This window comes from Cervus elaphus, chromosome 28, assembly GCF_910594005.1.
Source record: "Cervus elaphus chromosome 28, mCerEla1.1, whole genome shotgun sequence".
Lineage (NCBI taxonomy): Eukaryota > Metazoa > Chordata > Mammalia > Artiodactyla > Cervidae > Cervus > Cervus elaphus.
The window spans coordinates 20,928,253-20,949,514 of record NC_057842.1 but is presented as its reverse complement, the minus strand read 5'-3'; positions in this window follow the sequence as shown (position 1 = coordinate 20,949,514).

The window sequence follows — 21,262 nt, the reverse complement described above, 5'->3', positions numbered from 1 at the left end:
ACTTGCTAGAGCCCTTGTGAGATGCTGGGAGGTTTTCCTGTTCTCAAGACTGACCTACCCATCTCTCTCGTGGTCTCTCTCCCTCTCTCTCTTTCTCCCTCTCAACTTTTCTTACTTTACCTCTCCCTCCCTGTCTTTATCTTTCTCCATCTCCCTTCTTTCCACAGTTCAAGGGATCGCTTCTGAATCTAGGGGCTTGTAGACAGAAACCTCATGCTCCTCACTGGTATTCTCAACACACATTGTTTATGCCAGGTATCCACTCCCTATTTGATGCATCTAGATTCTGAAAATAAAAATTTTAGGGAGGGGCTTGTAAGTTTTGTCCTATTATTACCTCTAACATATCCTTCATGAAACATAATGATTACAAAGTCCACTAGCTTCTTCAACAGAAAGACAGGCAAGCGGAGTGGCATTATGACTTAAGATCAATAACACAGTTGTTATGATGGGATTCCCACTTCATCTCTTCACTCATCCCACCTTCTCCCTACATTTCCATAACATTAGATGGTTCATAACTCCCTACATTCATTCACTCAATCATATATGTGAATCTTTGAAGAATGAGCTTGTCCTCTGTCTCCTCTCAATGACTCTTCATGTGCAAAAAGCTATGTGTGCAGTATGTTGAGAGAAAAGGAGATAGGGCTGCCTCTGCCAACATGTTCATTTTTGGGTGCATCTCCCTCTTTCTAGAGGAGAATGTCAGTGTAAAACTTTGCATTAAATAGTGAGAAAGTTTATTTTTTTTCAGATAAAAGCAAACATATAAATGAATGTCTGTGTATATACACATGGCTGCTGTTCAGTGGCTAAGACATGTCCAACTCTGCAACCTCATTGGATTGCAAAATGCTAGGCTTCCCTGTTCTTTACTATCTCCCAGAGTTTGCTCAAATTCATGTCCATTGAGTTGGTGATATCATCCAACCATCTCATCCTCTGTTGCCCCTTCTCCTCCTATCCTAAATCTTTCCCAGCATTGGGGTCTGTTTGTGTATATGTCTGGATACAAGTACATGTATCTTTAAAAGCAGGAGTATTCTGTTTAACTTTCACAAGAATCTGTTGGCCGTTCTGTGGACCCTTGACCTGTGTACACACTACTTTGGAGACTGCTATTTATTATACATTCACCTCTAACATTTTATGCATTTAAGGTGCCATTTTAGTCTACTGGTACCAATTTTTCAGACATATTACAACACATTACTCCTCACCTTGTTGTTGTTGCTTAGTCACTAAGTTGTGTCTGACTCTTTATCCCATGAACTGTAGCCCACCAGCCTCCTCTGTCCATGGGATTTCCAAGGTAAGAATACTGGAGTGGGTTGCCATTTCCTTCTCCAGGAGATCTTCCTGGCCCAGGGATCAAACCCATGTCTCATGCATTGGCAGGTGACTTCTTTACCACTGAACCACCAGAGAAGCCCCACTCCTCAGCTTACCTTACATCAATTATTTGATATGTTTTGGAGAGAGATTAGTCACCTGAGAGTAACTGTGATCACATTAGTGTTCTCAGCAGAGCTTCTACAGATCATTTCTTCCTGTGGCTTACCTCTGGAGGTGAATAAACCTCCATCTTACAAAGATGATGATTACTTTCATCATCATCTGATGATATATAAATATCTGATATGATCAGATATATATGATATCTGATATATAAAAGGCTAATATTTTCTGACCTTGCTCCTTAATTCTGAAGATGAATCTCCCTATAACCTAGTTAGGACTCATCTGCAAAAACCCTCAGTTAAACTCCTTGGAAACGAGTTTTTAATAGTAAAGATTTGGATTACTACCATTCAAGGATGTTTTTAAATCTCTATCTACAATGTATACAAGGATAGAACTTTTATTTTCTCAGTTATAAGTAGGTTCACAGTAAAGTCTAGAGATTCTTCTATATTCATTGGTCTGCTCCATTTAACTTTGTTCCCAGCATCTATTTTAAATCCTGCCAAGGTCATTAATGATTGTGATGGTGCTAAAGTGTCTGATCACCTTTTAGTGGTTATCTTGATCTATCAGCAATTATCAGGCTAGTTTGCCCTAAGAAGGCCATTATCTCTCTGAAAAGCATCTCTCTCAGTATTCAGACACTGACAAGTCAACCTTTACCTGCTAAAGATTCAATAAAGACTCTTTGTGATAACACATTTTTCTTTTTGTTGTGGTTGTTTCTATTTCATTGTTGAAAGAAATTTCTAAATTTATTTTTAATTGAAGAATAATTGCTTTAAAATACTGTGTTGGTTTCTGCCCTATAGCAACATGAATCAGTCATAGGTATACATATATTCCCTCCCTCCTGAACCTCCCTCCCACCTCCTACCCTATCCCACCCCTTTAGGTTGTCACAGAGCACTGGTTTGAGCTCCCTGTGTCATACAGCAAATTCCAGCTGGCTATCTCTTTTACATACAGTAGTGTATATGCTTCCACGCTACTCTCTCCATTCATCCCACCCTCTCCTTTCCCCCGACCCCTGTCCACAGGTCTCTTCTCTATGTCTGCATCTCCACTGCTACCTTGCAAATAGGTTCATCAGTACCATCTTTCTAGCCTCCATGAATGTGTGCTCAGTCATGTCTGACTCTTTGCAACACCATGGCCTGTCGTCTGCCAGGCATCTCTGTCATGGGATTTTCCAAACAGAAATACTGGAGTGGGTTGCCATTTCCTCCCCAAGAGATCTTCCCAACCCAGGGATTGAACCCTTGTCTCTCATGTCTCCTCCATTGGCAGGTGATTCTTTACCACTAGTGCCACCTGGGAAGCCTAGATTCCACATATATATGTGTTAACACATGGTATTTGTTTTTCTCTTTCTGACTTACTTCATTCTGTATAATAGGCTCTGGGTTCATCTACCTCATTAGAACTGACTCAAATGTGTTCCTTTTTATGGCTGAGTAATAGTCCATCATACACCACAGCTTCTTTATCTGTTCAACTGTTGATGGACATGCAGGTTGCTTCCATGTCCTAGCTGTTGTAAATAGTGTTGTAATGAACATTGGGGTACATGTGTCTTTTTCATTGTGATTTTCTCAGGGCATATGCTCAGTAGTGAGACTGCTGGGTCACATGGATAGTTTATTCCTAGTGTTTTAATAAATGTCCATACCATTCTCCTTAGTGGCTGTATCAATTTACATTCCCACCAACAGTGCAAGAGGGTTCCCTTTGCTCCATAACCTCTTCAGCATTTATTGTTTGTAGATTTATTGATGATGGCCATTCTGACTGGTGTGAGGTGATATCTTTTTGTAGTTTTGATTTGCATTTCTCTAATAAAGAGCAAGTAGGTGGAATTAGAGTACATCTCTCTTCACGGATGCTCCAAGACATTTCTCTTGCTCACAGTTCTATCCATAGAGCCTTACCTCTCACCATTCTCCACCTCTTACACTTTATTCCAACCACACCCAATTTTTTTAAGCCTCCAGGATTTTGCAAATGCTACTCCTTTCTGTAATGTTCTTTCCATATCCTCCATAATTAACATGCAGCCCAGATCTCTGCAAAGTCATCTCTGTACTCCCACAAACATCTTCTTTGTCTGGATTTCAGCCCTCTCTTCTGTATTTCAAGCACTTCCTCTATGATATCTAATATTTAACTAGTTCTGTTGTCAAGTTTGTATACTGACCTTTCCATAAGATAGTAGGTTCTTTTTTGTGTAGTATAGAGACTTGCAAAGATGAGCCATTCAATAAATGTTTGTTGAATAAATTAAAGAATAAATCTCCATTCTTCTCCTTTTCCTTTTATCCTAACCTTTCACATTTCAGTATTTTGATACTTTGAAAGTGAAATTACTTTAAAAGATCAGAATCTCATAACCCTCTGGTGTGCTAATACTTGTTTGTTATTTATAAAAATAGCAAAAGAAAACATATATTTTTACTTTTGATTTTAATACTATTTGATATTGTTGATATTGAAAACAAAATACTTTTCCCATAAATTATAGAAAATAAATTAGTGGACTGAATAAGATAGAAATCATAGTTCTTTTAATCATTTAATGAATTAAAATTTAAAAATAAGATACACAACATAAATTGTAATTTTTCTAAAATTCTTTAATTTTTTAGAGATCTTGCCAGATGTCTACTTTCTTGCCAGTATTCTACATTCACTGAAATATAATTTGTAGGCAGGAAGGTTTAAATACTAAGCTTTGCTTATTAATGCACTGAATTAGAACAGCTCTTAAAACGAAAAACAACTAAATTACAGCCAGCATGAAGAAATTGGATTCAGTGATGATTGCGATCTTTAAAGCTTGTGACCTTACATTATTCTGTCACATGCCTAAGGGCATTAAAAGTACTCTAAATTAATTTTAGGAGCTACACAATACTGCTTCCTTTAATCACAGAATCCAAGAGGAGTATGCTCCTTGGTGCTCTGCTATCATATTTTTAATCTTCTTAACATGATTCTGTAATGTGTCCTGTTTATAGAGAAGCTCTAAGGACTTTTTTCCAGAATTATTAGTTTTTAAGTCTTGTCAGTAATATACACTTTTCATAGCTTCTCTCAAGATTTCACTGAAATGAGAAAAACATTTTTTCTTTGCATCATATGTTCAATCAACCTGTCTTCTCCATGTTTAAAGATGCCTAAGGGTTGCCAGTGAGAAACAGTGATGCTCATATATCTTAAAGATCTCTGTGTGCTTTCAAAATGACATAAACTTATTAAATAATATTTAACTTGTGGCAAGCACTGTAATTTTCACAGTAACCGTTTATGCTTCACCACTCACTGTATGCATATAGCATTCTCTTCTCCAGGACATCTTCCCACCCAGGGATTGAGCCTAGGTCTCCTGCATCGCAGGCAGATTCTTTACGATCTGAGACACCAGAGAAGCCCCATGGATAAGGCAACTGAGTCCTAAAGAAATTTAGTAACTTGCCTGAGGTCAGAAAGTTGGAATATGACTTAAATAAAGCCAAACTTACAGGAAATATGGTGTGGCCATAGACAACCACTCCATCCTTACTTTCTTCCTTCAAATTAAACCTAAATGAACAAAAATGTACTAAAACTAGTGGAAAAATTTACATGAGTCTTGGACACTGAATAGAGAACAAAGTATTATTCCTCCTAAGCCAAATAAGTTCCAGATATGATGCCAATATCACTAAAAATAGGCTTTTGAGGAAAAACACTATCTTTTGTGGAGGAAGACTTAGCATATCCCTGAAAGCAAATGGAAGAGGCAATCCTAAGAGGTTAGGAAATACAGGACTATCTGCTGAACCAGTTCCATAAAAGACACAGACATACAGTGCAGGAGAGGAAGCTGGCCTGAGCAGAAGGTTTTTCCAGTGGTCATGTATGGATGTGAGAGTTGGACTATAAAGAAAGCTGAGCGCTGAAGAATTGATGCTTTTGAACTGTGGTGTTGGAGAAGACTCTTGAGAGCCCTTTGGACTGCAAGGAGATCCAACCAGTCCATCCTAAAGGAGATCAGTCCTGGGTGTTCATTGGAAGTTGATGAGATGAGTTGGGATGGACAGGGAAGCCTGGCGTGCTTTAGTCCATGGGATCACAAAGAGTCAGACATGACTGAGTGACTGAACTGAACTGAATATCCTTCCTAGCACTTGTTTCCACCTCAGTCCCCATCTCAGCTTGCCCCTTACCCTCCTGAATGCTTGGCACAGCAGTGTCTGTGCCCCAGAGCTGGGTTCTCTTTGTCACATACACTCTCATTCTCCATGATCTCATCTAGTCTCATGGCTTTCAACACCATCTAATCACTGATGACTCTCAAATTATGTCTCCAACCTGACTTTCTATGGTGAACTCCAGACACACATCCAACTGCTTCCTTAGTCTATCTTCTGGAGTATGCTGGAGGAATCTGAATCACAAATATCCAAAGTGGAATTTCTGAACTTTTCCCACAAATCAGCTCTACTTGAAGTCTTACTCATTAAAGTCAATAGGGATTCAACTTTTTAATTGTTGAGGTCAAAAACCTAATGTTCAATCTATAAGCAAATATTGGATATGTAAAATTTGTGCTTAAATACTAATAATAGTGCATATTTGGGAGCTGGAACTGAGAGGATGGAGATACAGATGGGGGGAGACATTTCACTTTCTCTGTTAATTTTTTTAAATAAGTGAATGTGTTCATGTATGCATGCTAAGTAAATTCAGTTGTGTTCAACTCTTTGTGACTCCACTGACTGCAGCCCGCCAGGCTCCTCTGTCCATGGGATTCTCCAGGCAAGAATACTGGAGTAGGTTGCTATACCCACCTCTATGGGTTCTTCCTGATCCAGGGATCACACCAGTATCTCTTACATCACCTGTGTTGGCAGGCAGGTTATTTACCACTAGTGCCACCTGGGAAGCCCATGAATGTATTACCTATAGAAAAGTTTACTTCTTAGGCTGAAGTAAATATGGATGCATGGCTCAAAGGGGCAATGACAAAAGAAATGTTAACACATTACCCCCATGAGAAGAAAAAAAATTGCGTATGTGCATTTTTGGAAGGACAATTTAGAATTTTATTATCTGCATTATGATCCATACCATAAAACAACACAATCTTTATCATTTGAGCAAATAAACAGCTTATATAGATGGAGTGCTGAAAAAAATCATTTATCTATTAATCAATTTCTGTATTTATTGCTTTTTGTGCCACCAATCGAAAGTATTTATCTGTTAAAAAGTCCATAAAATTTAGATAAGCAATAAATCTCAAGAATTAAGGGCAGCCCCAATTTGATTCTATTCCTCCTGTTTGAATTCCCATCCTTAAATTTCAAAGCATGCCAAACCACATTTTGATATTTTTGGTTATAATATTTTGAAATATGCTGTTATAGGACCCTCGGTTCAGTTCAGCTCAGTTGCTCAGTTGTGTCTGACTCTTTGCGACCCCATGAGCTGCAGCACACCAGGCCTCCCTGTCTGTCACCAACTCCTGGAGTTTACTCAAACTCATCCCATTGAGTTGGTGGTGCCACCCAACCATCTCATTCTCTGTTATCCCCTTCTCCTGCCCTCAACCTTTCCCAGCGTCAGGGTCTTTTCAAATGAGTCAGCTTTTTGTATCAGGTGGCCAAAGTACTGGAGTTTCAGCTTCAACATCAGTCCTTCCAGTGAACACTCAGGACTGATCTTCTAGTTAGGATCTCCTAGTTAGATCTAGTCCCTTGCAGTCCAAGGGACTCTCAAGAATCTTCTCCAACACCACAGTTCAAAACATCAATGCCCAGCTTTCTTTATAGTCCAACTCTCACATCCATACATGACCATTGGAAAAACCATAGCCTTGACTAGAGGGACCTTTGATGGCAAAGTAATGTCTCTGCTTTTTAATATACTATCTAGGTTGGTCATAACTTTCCTTCCAAAGAGTAAGCATCTTTTAATTTCATGGCTGAAATCACCATCTGCATTGATTTTGGAGCCCCCCCCAAAATCTCTATTTGCCATGAAGAGATGAGACCAGATGCCATGATCTTAGTTTTCTGAATGTTGAGCTTTAAGTCAACATTTTCACTCTTCTCTTTCACTTTCATCAAGAGGCTCTTTAGTTCTTCTTCACTTTCTGCCATAAGGGTGGTGTCATCTGCATATCTGAGGTTATTGATATTTCTCCCCCAATCTTGATTCAATCTTGTGCTTCATCCAGCCCAGCGTTTCCCACAATGTACTCTGCATATAAGTTAAATAAACAGGGTGACAATATATAGCCTTGATGTACTCCTTTCCCAATTTAGAACCAATCTGTTGTTCCATGTCCAGTTCTAACTGTTGCTTCCTGACCTGCATACAGGTTTCTCAAGTGGCAGGTCAGATGGTCTGGTAGGAGCGGCGGCCATGAGGAGATATCCCATGTCCAAGGTAAAAGAAATCCCACTGAGATGGTAGACCCCTCAGGAAAAGAATAATACAATGCTTAGAATTAAAGATACCAAGAAAAAAAATGTCATCAATAATCCCATGGTGTATGGTAGAGAAAATGATAAACAGTGGGTTTCCTTTTAACTTCCATCCAAAACAATCAGTGGTAGGAAAGCTGGGGAGTTCTGTTCTCAACTCTGATGGGTAACAAACTTGGAAGTCACCTGTCCCATAACAAACTGAAAATAACTGACTTCTTGGGTCCATTAGAGAATTTGGTCACAGGGCAAATGGTCACCTGAAATCTAAAGAGAATGGTGAATATGGAGAAACCCAAGCAACATCATCTTAGAGCAGAAACACTGAAGCCATTAAGTGGATGGAACATTTAAATTATTTTGACAAATTTCTGGAAGCTTATTCTGCACTAACTAGCATGAGACTAAGAAACTCCTGGGAGCTACAGTTGTAGGGAGACCTCCTCCTTTTTATGGGTTTTATCTCCAGGGAAGCTACTAGCTTCTCATGGTGAAGATCAGAAACAAATCCCAGGGACTTCCCTGGCAGTGTAGTGGCCAAGACCCCACACTTCCAATACAGGGGGTCTGAGTTCAATCCCTGGTCTGGGAACTAGATCCCACATGCCGCAACTAAGAGTTTGTATGCTTCTGCAAGAAAGACAGAAGACCCCACATGCCACGTCTAAGACAAAGAACAGCCAAATAAGTAAAAATAAATATTTTTTTTAAAGAATCAAGTCCCTTTATGTTTCTGGCAGGAATAACAGAAAAGTAGCCATTTTGAAATATGTTCAAAGCATGACAAAGGACTTCTCTCCAAAGGAAAAAAAAATTATCAGAACCTTATCTACATGGGCAAATGGCAATCAGCTAAACCCATTTCTAACTTTCTTATTCCCCTTATGTAGATGGGGGAGGGGGAAGCTAAGGAAGCAAAACAAAGTCATAGCCTAAGTATACAGGCCATTCTTTGACATAAATCATAGCAATATTATCAGGAAATCTGTCTCCAAAGGCAAGGGGGAAGAAAATAAACAAATCAGATCTAATTAAACTAAAGTTTTTACTTAGCAAAAAAAAAAAAAATCAACAAAATGAAAAAGACAACATATGAATTGGAGAAAGTGTTAGTCACTCAGTTGTGTCTGACTCTTTTGCAAACCCATGGACAGTAGCCCACCAGGCTCCTCCATCCACGGAATTTTCCAGGCAAGAATATTGGAGTCAGTAGCCATTCTCTTTCCCAGGGAATCTTCCTGAACCAGGGATTGAAACCAGGTCTCCTACACTGCAAGCAGATTCTTTACCAGCTGAGCTAACAGGGAAACCCTATGAATTGGAGAAAGTATTTGCAAATGATATGACTGACAAGGGGTTAAAATCCAAAATATACAAACAGCTCATACTACTCAATATAAAAAATGAGCATAAGACCTGAAAAGACATATTTTTCCCCAGAAAAATATTCAGATGCCAAATAGGTACATGAAAAGATTCCCAGTATAGCTGATCACATACAAATACAAATATTAATACAGACCACAGTGAGATATCACCTCATACCTGTCAGAATGGCAATCATCAAAAACATCACAAATAAATGTTGGTGAGGATGTAGAGAAAAGGCAACCTAGTAAACTATTGGTGGGAATATAAATTGGTGCAGCCCCTATAGAAAAAAGTATGGACTTTCCTCGAAAGACTAAAAAAAATTTATCTACCACATAAGCCAACAAATCTACTCTTGGGTATATATCTGAAGAAAATGAAAACACATATATCTAATGAAAATGAAAATTAATTTGAAAAGATACACGCACACCAATGTTCATAGCAGCATTATTTACAATCGCTGAGATCTGGAAATAAGCTTAATATCCAGCAACAGATGAATGCATAAGAAGACAAGGTATAAAGGTATGTCTTATGATAGCTCCATTTCAAAGGCAGGTCCAGTTCTTTATGGCCCTTTTCCCTCATGATACTGTACTTTTGTCAGGGTTGATATCTCTTCCAACACTGCTTAACTCTGCCCTTTATCCTAAGGACATAACATTCATCATTATGATTTGAGCCACAGAATGCCAGCAGGTCCAATGCTGTTTTGCTTTTCAGATGAGGAATGAGCTTGTTCACAACATCACAGAGGAAACAAAAATCCTCCTTCGTGCCAAAAAACTCACATCCACCTTCCTCTTTAGGTTTTGAACAGAGCGTCTGCTCTGAACTTAACAGAAGCAGGGAAATTGTCAGAATGAAAACAGTATCAATTAAAATAGCCTGTTGAGTGCCAAGCCAGATTTGTTTTACAAATTAAAGCACAGAGAACAGGACGCTGTGTTGTTTATAAGATGGAGGCAATTTCCTGGGGTTATTTTTAAACCACGAGCAGAAATTCTCCCTAGTTGTCAGCACCTCCACAGATAGGAACTCATGTGTAGGACATAATTATTAGAGGCAGCGTAATGTGTAAGCAGGGTTCTCCAGTGACTCTGCGGTAAAGAATCCACCTACAATGCAGGAGATGTAACAGACACTGGTTCGATCCCTGGGTCAGGAAGATCCTCTGGAGGAGGGCACAGTAACCCACTCCAGTATTCTTGCCTGGAGAATCCCATGGACAGAGGAGCCTGGGGGCTACAGTCCATGGGGTCACACAGAGTCTGACACAACTGAAGTGAGACGGAGCATGTTCTCAGTGTGTGAGCAAGAGAATTTAGTTTAGTAGACAAAACTCTTAAAATAAGAAAATGAATGTGGTTCACTGATTAGTAAAGCATTACTGTCTGACTTTAAAAGACTTGAAAAACTCAGGAAAGTATAAAGAGAAAGCAAATAACCCGCATTACTCAGCATTTTAGTAATTTTGAAACATAATAATTTTACAGAGCTGAGATCTAAGTGAGCACAGTGTTTCAGTTTGGCATCCCATTATGAGAATTCCGGCAGTTTTAATAGTCATCACTTACTTGGATTGGATAAAAGATATCCTAAATTTTTTTTTATAGTTCCCCTATGGTAAACAATGTAAAGATATTCAACTTTAATTAAACCCTTAATTTTATCACTTATAATAAGCAATATAACTATTTTCTTTTCAAAATGTTAATTAATATTTTCAACTAATTGGTAATCTGTATCCTCCAGGGGTGAAGGAGCCATTCTTATGAAAAGCATCCTTGTGTCTCTTTAATATGAAAACTCAGTCACCACATTGACCATCAGATGGTCTCTCATGGTCAGATTGATGCAGGTACAAAAGATGTGTGCTGTAGAAGTGTGTGTATTTGTAAACGGGATGAGGATGTTTACGGGAAAGTCGTATTTGCAATTTTCTCCTTTCAGTATTTTTTAAATGACATTCAGGAAAGACTGATTCACACACTGAGGTTCTTGTGGAAGAGCCTTTAGAAATAGATGTAAATAAAGCCTTTTCTTTTTGTTTATAGTACATATATTGTGATCCCTTCCCCCCTAAGAAGGTTATATATTAAGTCGCTTCTGTCATGTCTGACTCTTTTATGACCCCATGGACTATAACCAGGCTCCTCTGTCCATGGGATTCTCCAGGCAAGAATACCAGAGTAGGTTGCCATGCCCTCCTCCAGGGGATCTTCCTGATCAGGGATTGAAGCCGAGTCTCTTGCATTGGCAGGTGGATTCTTTACCACTAGTGTGACCTGGGATCCTTACTGATAGCCCATAGGAAAACTGAATCAAACCCCTAGGAAATAGCTCTAATACTTATCTATCATGCTTTTACTGTATGCCTGTTTTAGTTCAGATTCTGCAGTTTCTTTAAGCAAAAATATGATGATGTCGTTTCAAGTTATGAGAAGTAAAATAAATGCAATAGATAAAACACAAAAGAAAATTAAAACAGTGTTAATTTAGCTAAATTTATACTTGCTGACAGTAACAAGAGTAAGAGCAACTCATTTATTAATTGATAAATTAAGCGTATTCACATTGATTTGAAACCATGCATATTTAATAGAGCTTAACTTTGCCTACCCATCATTTTTGTTGGAAAAATACCACTTGGACTTTATTTGACGGCTAATAAGCCCAAAAAAGAGTGGGAGGACTGAATAGTACATGTCAACCACAGAGGACTGTATTTTTCTTTTCAGTAAAATGAGCCTTATGTGACAAGTTCTTATACTTTCAAAGCTCTCTATGGCATAATTCTGCCTGTTATAAACATGTTCTTTTTTAAAATATCTATTTCCATGTCACAGAAAGTAAAACACTAACAAAATGTAACAACTATAGAAAGACTCATTATATAAACTGAGCTTCCCTTCAAATTTACTTCTGCTTCTTTCTGGATGAAAATCCATGTTAAAATCGTACACAGCACTCCTGTATTCCCTGTCATAGTCCTCAAACAGTAAAAAAAAAAAAAAAAAAAAGAAGAAGAAGAAAGAAAAAGAGTTTTCAGGACTTCCCTGGTAGTCCAGTGGAAGATTTTGCTTTCTAGTGTAGGGAGCATGGATTTGATCCTTGGTTGGGAAGCTGAGATTCTACATGCATAGCAGACAAAAACAAAAACATAAAACAAAAGCAATATTGTAATAGATTCAATAAAGAATTTTAAAATGGTCCATATCAAAAAAATCTTCAAAAAACGAAAGAGTTTTTTCTCTCACCCTTGAGTATTTTCTCCTTTGTTAGCATTTTTGACTCTTATCTTTTCCATTAAAGTGATAAACTAGTGATGTAAAGGCTATCACAACTGACTAAAAGGTAATGATTTGCGAAGGATTAGTTCAGCTTTATTTGTAATATATTCAGATGATTTTAACCTGTTTTTCACATATTGTACTTTTAATATACTATTTTATTCTAAAATATTCTAAAAAATGGAACTTTAGGTCAATTAAGTGATATGCCATTAGCCTAAGCAGTGCATTTATAATGGAAAAGAGAGATTAAAGCATCATGTATCCCTTCAAATATCCCGTATATGTACTGATTGTGATACTTGAAATTCTACTGGAAAAGAAATGACTCAGCAGAGAATCATGTACATTGTATAAACCAAATAAATTTCTACAAAATAAATTATCTCAAAGAAAATACACTAATACCAAAATATGTTGTTGTTATTGTTGTTGTTTAGTTGCTAAGTCATGTCTGACTCTTTCATGACCCCATTGACTGTAGCCCAACAGGCTCTCTGTCCGTGGGATTTCCCAGGTAAAGACACTGGAGTGGGTTGTGATTTCCTTCTCCAGGGGATCATCCCAACCCAGGGATTGAACCTGTGTCTACTGCATTGGTAGACAGATTCTTTACCACTGAGCCATCAGGGAAGCTCAAAATATAAATATAACTATTTATTTTCCTATACTTCTGAAATGTTTAAGTTCATTCAAAAAATCATTGATGATATAAGATGAAGTCATTAAAAAATAATTGTTTTCTTCTTCACTTTAGATAATTGAGGATATATTTAAATAGAAGTACCTGACCAAGGATCTCTCCATTCAGATGATTTGAGAAGGGACAGCTGCGTCCTTCAGGCTGTTCTTGAAATTTATTTTTTTAATTAATTTAAAAAATTAATTGGAGTATAATTGATTTACAATGCTGTGTTAATTTCTGCTATACAGGAAGTGACTCAGTTATACATGTGCATGGGGTGGATGTATGAGTGTTCAGTCGTGTCGGCCTTTTTCCAGCCCACATGGACCAGAGCCTCTCAGGCTCCTCTCCCCATGGGATTATCCCAGCAAGAATACATATGCATATACCCACTTTTTAAGATTCTATTCCCATATAGGTCATTAGAGAGTGCTGAGTGGAGTTCCCTGTGCTATCCAGTAGGTCCTTATTAGCTATCTATTTTATATATAGTAGCATGTACATGTCAATCCCAATCTCCTCCTCCACCTTTGTATACGGATCTGCATGGTACATGCTAAGAGCTCAGCCCTGTGCAACTCTGCCCACCAGGCTCCTCAGTCCATGGGATTCTCCAGGCAAGAACACTCAAGTGGGTTGCATGCCCTCCTCCAGCGGATCTTCCCAACCCAAGGATTGGACCTGTGTCTCTTATATCTCCTGCACTTGCAGGCGGGTTGTAAGGACATACTTGATCTTAACTACTTGAAGCATAATTGTGTCATATTTAGATAGAGAACAGAATGATTGCAACACAAATGGCATTCAAATTTTTTCTGCTACGAAATTTTAAAGCACTTAGAGCAGGTCTTAGTTTTGCAATGCCAATTATAATGAACAGCTAGATATAAAGGACATATATTTTCACTTTCCTACAAAAAATGTAATATATATTAATATATTTAATGATAAAATGCAAATATGTAATTATATAATTTTATCATAATAAAATTCAAATAATGCACATTAATCCAGGGAAAAGGTTTGAAAATCATATACCAGACAAGTGGTCAACATCACTTTTTGACAGTCTGATATTTCCCCTCAATATCGAATAAAGGTTCCCAATTAAACATACATGAAACTGTAAATGTGATTTATAAAAATCCCTTCTCCTCCCCTAGGTTTCTCTAGTCTCAGGGGATGGTACCTTCATACACACCAATAACTCAAACTCTGTATTACAAATGTGTGAAACAACCTCACTTGAAAGGGGTATGGGAGGAATATGCTGAACTTTGAAAGTCAGTGGATACTTTAAAGTCTAAAGGAACTCTACATAACAACTTACTCTGTGTAATCCAGTTGTTTCCCCAGGAATGGAAAATAATCCTGAAACCCTTATGAATGTATATGGACTTTCCTGGTGGCTCAGACAGTAAAGAAACTACCTGGAATGAAGGGGACCTGGGTTCTATCCCTGGGTCAGGAAGATCCCCTGGAGCAGGGCTTGGCAACCCACTCTGGTATTCTTACCTGAAAAACCCCATGGACAGACAAGCCTGTCAGGCTACAGTCCATGAGGCTGCAACAGAGTCGGACAAGACTAAATGATTGACACACGCAGGCAAGCATCGTTCCCATCACAGTCTTTCAAGAGTGTAGGCCATGAATGCGCATTGACTAGTAAAAGGGCTGATCCAAAACTATGTAGAAAATGTATAACACCAGAGTATTTTTTAGTGCCAGAAACTAAGGTTATGCTAAAAAAAAAAATCAAACTAAAAACCCAAACTGAACCAAAGTAAAACAGAAAGACCTGCAATAATGAGAATATACCAGAGGGACAAAGGATACAATGATAAGAGATCCAAATGGCCAATGCTAGAACAAGATTAATAACATATTTTTGTAATGTAACTTAGAGGTTAAAATAAATTTGCATTAGTCCATACTGATATAAAGAAATGACTTATTTAAGAAATAAATGGGGGAGCATAGACAATTTATAGGGACAGTGCACACTTAAGGAGGTGGTACGTGACTCTCCACTTTAAGTGCGGCTTACAGATGGTAACTTCCTCCCGGAGAGTGTAGTGTGGAAGTAGGGTGGGGGAAATCACTTTACAATGACCATCACCACTTTAGACACACGAGCAAAGTGAATGTCGACAGTCAAGCTCACACTGATAGAATGTGATGTGACTGGCACTTTACCTCTGTGGTCCTCCTCCTAAAACCCATAACCATAATGTAATCATGAGAAAAAAACATCAGCCAAATCCCAATTAAGAAACATTTTACAAAGTAACTTCAAATCTGTCAAGGTCACCAGAAACAAGGACATTCGAAGAAACTGGCATAGCCATGAAGAGCTAAGGAAACATGACAACTGAATGCAAGGACTCAATGTAATGCGATATCCTTAATTTAGTTTAAAATGAATTTAGTTTTAAAATGAAGGAAATTGGCATAAACTATGATGTTGCGTGCATGCTAAGTCACAGTTGTGTCCTCCTTTTTGAGAACCTATAGACTGTAGCCTACCAGGCTCCTCTGTCCATGGGATTTCCCAGGCAAGAATACTGAGTGGGTTATCATGCCCTCCTCCAAGGGGTCTTCCCAAACTAGGGATCAAACCCAGGTCTCTTATGTCTCCTGCATTGGCAGGTGGGTTAATTTGATTAATACTAACATATTGGAACTTCCCTGGTGGTCTGGTCATTAGAACTTTGCTTTCCAATGCAGGGAGCATGAGTTCAATCCCCAGTCAGAGAACTAAGATCCCTTGTGCCTTGTGGCCAAAAACGCAAAACATAAAACCAGAAGCATTACTGTAACAGATTCAATTAATTTAAAAATATGGTCCACATAAAAAATCTTTAAAAAAGAATTACTTATGAAAAAAACACTAATGCACCAATATTGGTTCATTAGTGCAGTGTTAGTCACTCAGTTGTGTCTGACTCTTTGTGACCCCATGGACTGTGGCCTGCCAGGCTCCTCTGTCCATGGAATACTCCAGGCAAGAATACTGCAATGGGTTGCCATGTCCTTCTCCAGGGGATCTTCCTGACTCAGGAATTGAACCCAGGTCTCCCAAATTGCAGATAGGTTGTTTACCATTTGAGCTGCCTGGGAAGCCCATAGGTTCATTGGTTGTGACAAATGCAGTGCATTAGTTATGGCAGTTATGTATTAATTAATATAAGATGTTAAAGATAGAAAAAAAATTCTGTACTATCTTTGCAATTTTCTGTAAATCTAAAATTATCTGAAAATAAAAAGTTTATTTAGAAAAAAATTTAGTGTAAAACAAGTTAGACATAAAAAGATACATACCATATAGACCGATTTGTGTGTGAGTCAAGGAAACAGTATTCTAACTTCTAGTAATAGAGAGTAAGCATATTAGAAATTTCCTGGGGCCAAGGATGGAGACTGAGGACTTACTCTGTTGATCTGAAGGAATATTTGAGGGTGATAAAAGCATTCTTTATATTACGTCGCTGTGTGTGTGCATGTATTTGTCAAACACATTAAACTCTACAGCTAAAATGTATACATTTTATTATATGTAAAACATATTTCAATAAAGTAAATTTTTTTAAAGAAGGAAAAAATTATCCCATGCTAAATATGTGTAATATAACCATACTCCTGGGTAGAGAGAATCTATCTTGCAAAATTGAGAAAAGATTTACTTATTACTCCACATATCTTAGATTGCTATTAAAAAATAGCTGATGACTGATTTGCTTCATGTTCCTTCAAACAAATGTTTTTGTTTGTTTTTTAATGATTAGAGACTTTTTCTTTTGTGATTTTGCTTTGACCTTCTCATTATGTGACTACTTCCTTTGTGGAAAATGACCCTCTCAGAGGGCCTGTCTGGACAAAAATACTATAATTAATTATGCTATACAAAATTAAGATAATAGAACTAGTAGCTATGTGGCTAGAATACATTTCAAATAATGAGATTCATACATGCCATTTAATCTTGTTCTGAAAGCCTCTCCAATTAAATAAGAAGCCAAGAGAGCTATTAATAACAGAGGGCTGAACACCACAGTGAAGTGTGGGTGCTGACTTCTTAAACTAACAGGAAAAGAACAGCTTTTTAATTGGACTGGATGCTGTTTTGCTAAAGTCACCAGGAAAAAAAAAAAAAATCATGCCTTGGCAGCAAAATACTTCCTGTCCATACCAATGATGAAAAGTGAAATAGAAAAAAAAAAATCCCTTTTCTTTCCATAGGGACTATTGACAACCATGTGTAGTCATTCAGACATGCATTTACTGGTGCCCATGAGGTTAAGCAGATGGACAAGGAAATGGCAACCCACTCCAGTATTCTTGTCTGGAAAATCCCATGGGCAGAGGAGCTTGGCGGGCTACAGTTCACGGGGTCACAAAAGAGTTGGACATGACAAGCAACTAAACAACAACAACGAGGTGCAGTACACTAGACGTGAGGATACACTTTCCTATTATAAATCCCTCTAATACCTGGTGGAAACCAAGTTGATAACAATCTCAAGCCAAAAAATGTGCTGCCCACTTCTTTGCAGAGCCTACAAGTGATCTAGACTTCTGTGTGGGCTAGGATTTTTAAAGAATGAGGCAATATTTGAACTGAATAAAGGTCATATGTAGCTTTACTTGAAATACAAACAGATTTTCTTTTATCCTAAAAATACTCTAGCTCCATAAACATCCTAATCTGGAAGCTGCTCTTGTGAGTCAGATGTTGGAATTACCAAATGACCAGTGTAAATTCTATAGCTATACTATACAATAGAAGGAAGATACCCTCTTCCTTTCTAGCTTCCCTTTCATAATTAAATGCAGAAACAAAAACATAAAACACTTTATTCTAATAATTAATACACATTTCCCTCTGAGATATGGCACTTCAATAAAACTAATGTTCAGAATTTCATTTTCATGAAAATGTTCTCATTATAATTAATGAAGGAGGCATTGGTAAATTGAAACTTTCCTCAGATATAAAATGAAGATAATTAGTGGTCTTGCTTTAAAAATAGCAATGATATAGCCTTGAAATTGGTGCAAAGATATCATTTAATAGATAAAAGTTCAATAAAATAAGGGATGCAAATAAAGCTATCATTCTTATAAACAGGAAATTTTACACCATGTTGCCTAAAGGATTCTCGATCCAGATAAAGTGAATTAATTCAAAGTACATTTTTAAAAAGTTCTAACTGGTAGATAATTGATTTACAATGTTGTGTTGGTTTCTACCATAGAACATCACAAATCAGTCTCCCTCTCTTAAACCTCCCCTCTTAAACCTCCCTCCTAACCCCCACCCATTTCTGCCCCTTTATGTCCTCACAGAACTCCAGGCTAGGTTCCTTGTGTTATATACCAGCTTACCACTAGCTATCTATTTTACACTCGGTAAGTATATACATGTCAAAACTACTCTGTCAACTCATCCCACTCACTTCTCCCCCGCTGCGTCCTCAAATCCATTCTCTATGTCTGTGTCTCCATTCCTTCTCTGAAAATAGGTTCATCAGTACCATTTTTACAGATTCTAAATATGTTCTTTAATATATTATATCTGTTTCTCTCTTTCTGACTTACTTTACTCTGTATAACAGGCTGTATATTCATCCATCTCACTACAGTTGACTCACATTCATTCCTTTTTATGACTAAGAAATATTCTATTGCATATATGTACCACAACTTCTTTATCAATTCATCTCTCAATGGACATCTAGGTGACTTCCATGCTGTGGCTATTGTAAATATTGCTGCGATGAACATTGGGGTACATGTGGTTTTTTTATTGTGGTTTTCTCAGGGTATATGCCTAATAGTGGGATTGCTGAGTCATATAGTAGCTCAGATGGTAAACAATCTGCCTGCAATGCAGGAGACCCATGTTAGATTTCTGGGTTGGGAGGATCCCTTGGAGAAGGGAATGGCTACCCACTTCTTTATTGTTGCCTGGAGAATTCCATGGACAGAGCAACCTGACAGGCTACAATCCATGGGGTTGCCAAGAGTTCCACACTACTGAGCAACTATCACTTTCACTTTCACGGTAGCTTTATTCCTGGATTTTTTAAAGAAATTTCTATACTGTTCTCCATAGTATCTGTATCAATTTACACTCCCACCAACAGTGCCAAGGTGTTCCCATTTCTCCACATACTCTCCAGCATTTATTGCTTGTAGATTTTTTGATGATGGCCTTTCTGACTGGTATGAAGTGATACCTCACTGTAGTTCTGATTTGCATTTATCTAATAATGAGTGATGCTGAGTGTCTTTTCATGTGTTTGTTGGCCATCTGTATGTCTTCTAAATGTCCATTTAGGTATTCTTCCCATGTTTTAATTTCTTGTTGTTCAGTCGCTCAGTCATGTGTAACTATTTGCAACCCAATGGACTGCAGTATGCCAGGCTTCCCTGTCCTTCACCATCTCCCAGAGCTTGCTCAAATGCATGTCCATTGAATCAGCGATGCCATCCAACCATCTCATCCTCTGTCATCCCTTTCTCTTCCTGCCTTCAATCTTCCCCAGCATCAGGGTCTTTTCTAATGAGTAGGCTCTTCACATCAGGTAGCCAAAGTAGTGGAGCTTCAGTTTCAACATCAGCCCTTCCAATGAATATTAAGGATTGATTTCCTTTATGATTGACTAGTTTGATCTCCTAGCAGTTCATGGGATTCTCAAGAGTCTTCTCCAACACCACAATTCAAAAGCATCAACTTCAGCACTCAGCCTTCTTTATGGTCCAATACTCATATCCATACATGACCCCTAGAAAAACCATAGCTTTGACTATATGGACCTTTGTTGGCAAAGCAAAGTCTCTGCTTTTTAATATGCTGTCTTGGTTGGTCATAGTTTTTCTTCCAAGGAGCAAGCAACTTTTAATTCCATGGCTGCAGTCACCGTCTGCAGTGATTTTGGAGCCCAAGAAAGTCAGGAAGATAAATGGCCTAGTGGTTTTTCAATGCTTTCTTCAATTTAAGTGTGAATTTTGCAATAAGGAGTTCATGATCTGAGCCACAGTCAGCTCCTTGTCTTGTTTTCACTGACTGTATAAAGATTCTCCATCCTCAACTGCAAAGAATATAATCAGTCTGATTTCGGTATTGACCATCTGTTGTTGTCTATTTGTAAAGTCATCTCTTGTGTTGTTGGAAGAGGGTGTTTGCTATGACCAGTTCCTTCTCTTGGCAAAACTCTTTTAGCCTTTGCCCTGTTCTTTTTGTATTCCAAGGCCAAATTTGCCTATTAATCCAGATACCTCTTGACTATCTACTTTTGCATCCAGTTCCCTAAGATGAAAAAGACATCTCTAGGTGTTAGTTCACACTGTTTCATGAATAGTATGAAAAGGCAAAGAGCTATGTCACTGAAAGATCAACTCCCCTTGTTGGTAGGTGCCTGATACATAGTACTGGAGACGAGTCAAGAAATAGCGCCAGAGGGGTGAAGAGGCTGAGCCAAAGTGGAAACAACAACAGGTGTGAATGTATCTGGTGAAAATAAAGTCCAATGCTGTAAAGAACAATATTGCATAGGAACCTGGGATGTTAGGTTCATGAATCAAGGTAAATTGGAAGTGGTCAAACAGGAGATGGCAAGAGTGAATATCAACATTTTAGGAATCAGTGAACTAAAATGGATGGGAATGGGCGAATTTAATTCAGATGACCATTATATCTACTACTATGGGCAAGAATCCCTTAGAAGAAATGAAGTAGCCCTCATAATCAACAAAAGAGTTCAAAATGCAGTACTTGGGTGCAATCTCAAAAAAGACAGAATGATCTCTGTTTGTTTCCAAGGCAAACCATTCAATATCACAGTAATACAAGTCTATGCCCCAACCACTAATGCCAAAGAAGCTGAAGCTGAATGGTTCTATGAAGACCTAATGACCTTCTAGAACTAATACTAAAAAAAAGAAGTCCTTTTTCATCATTTTTT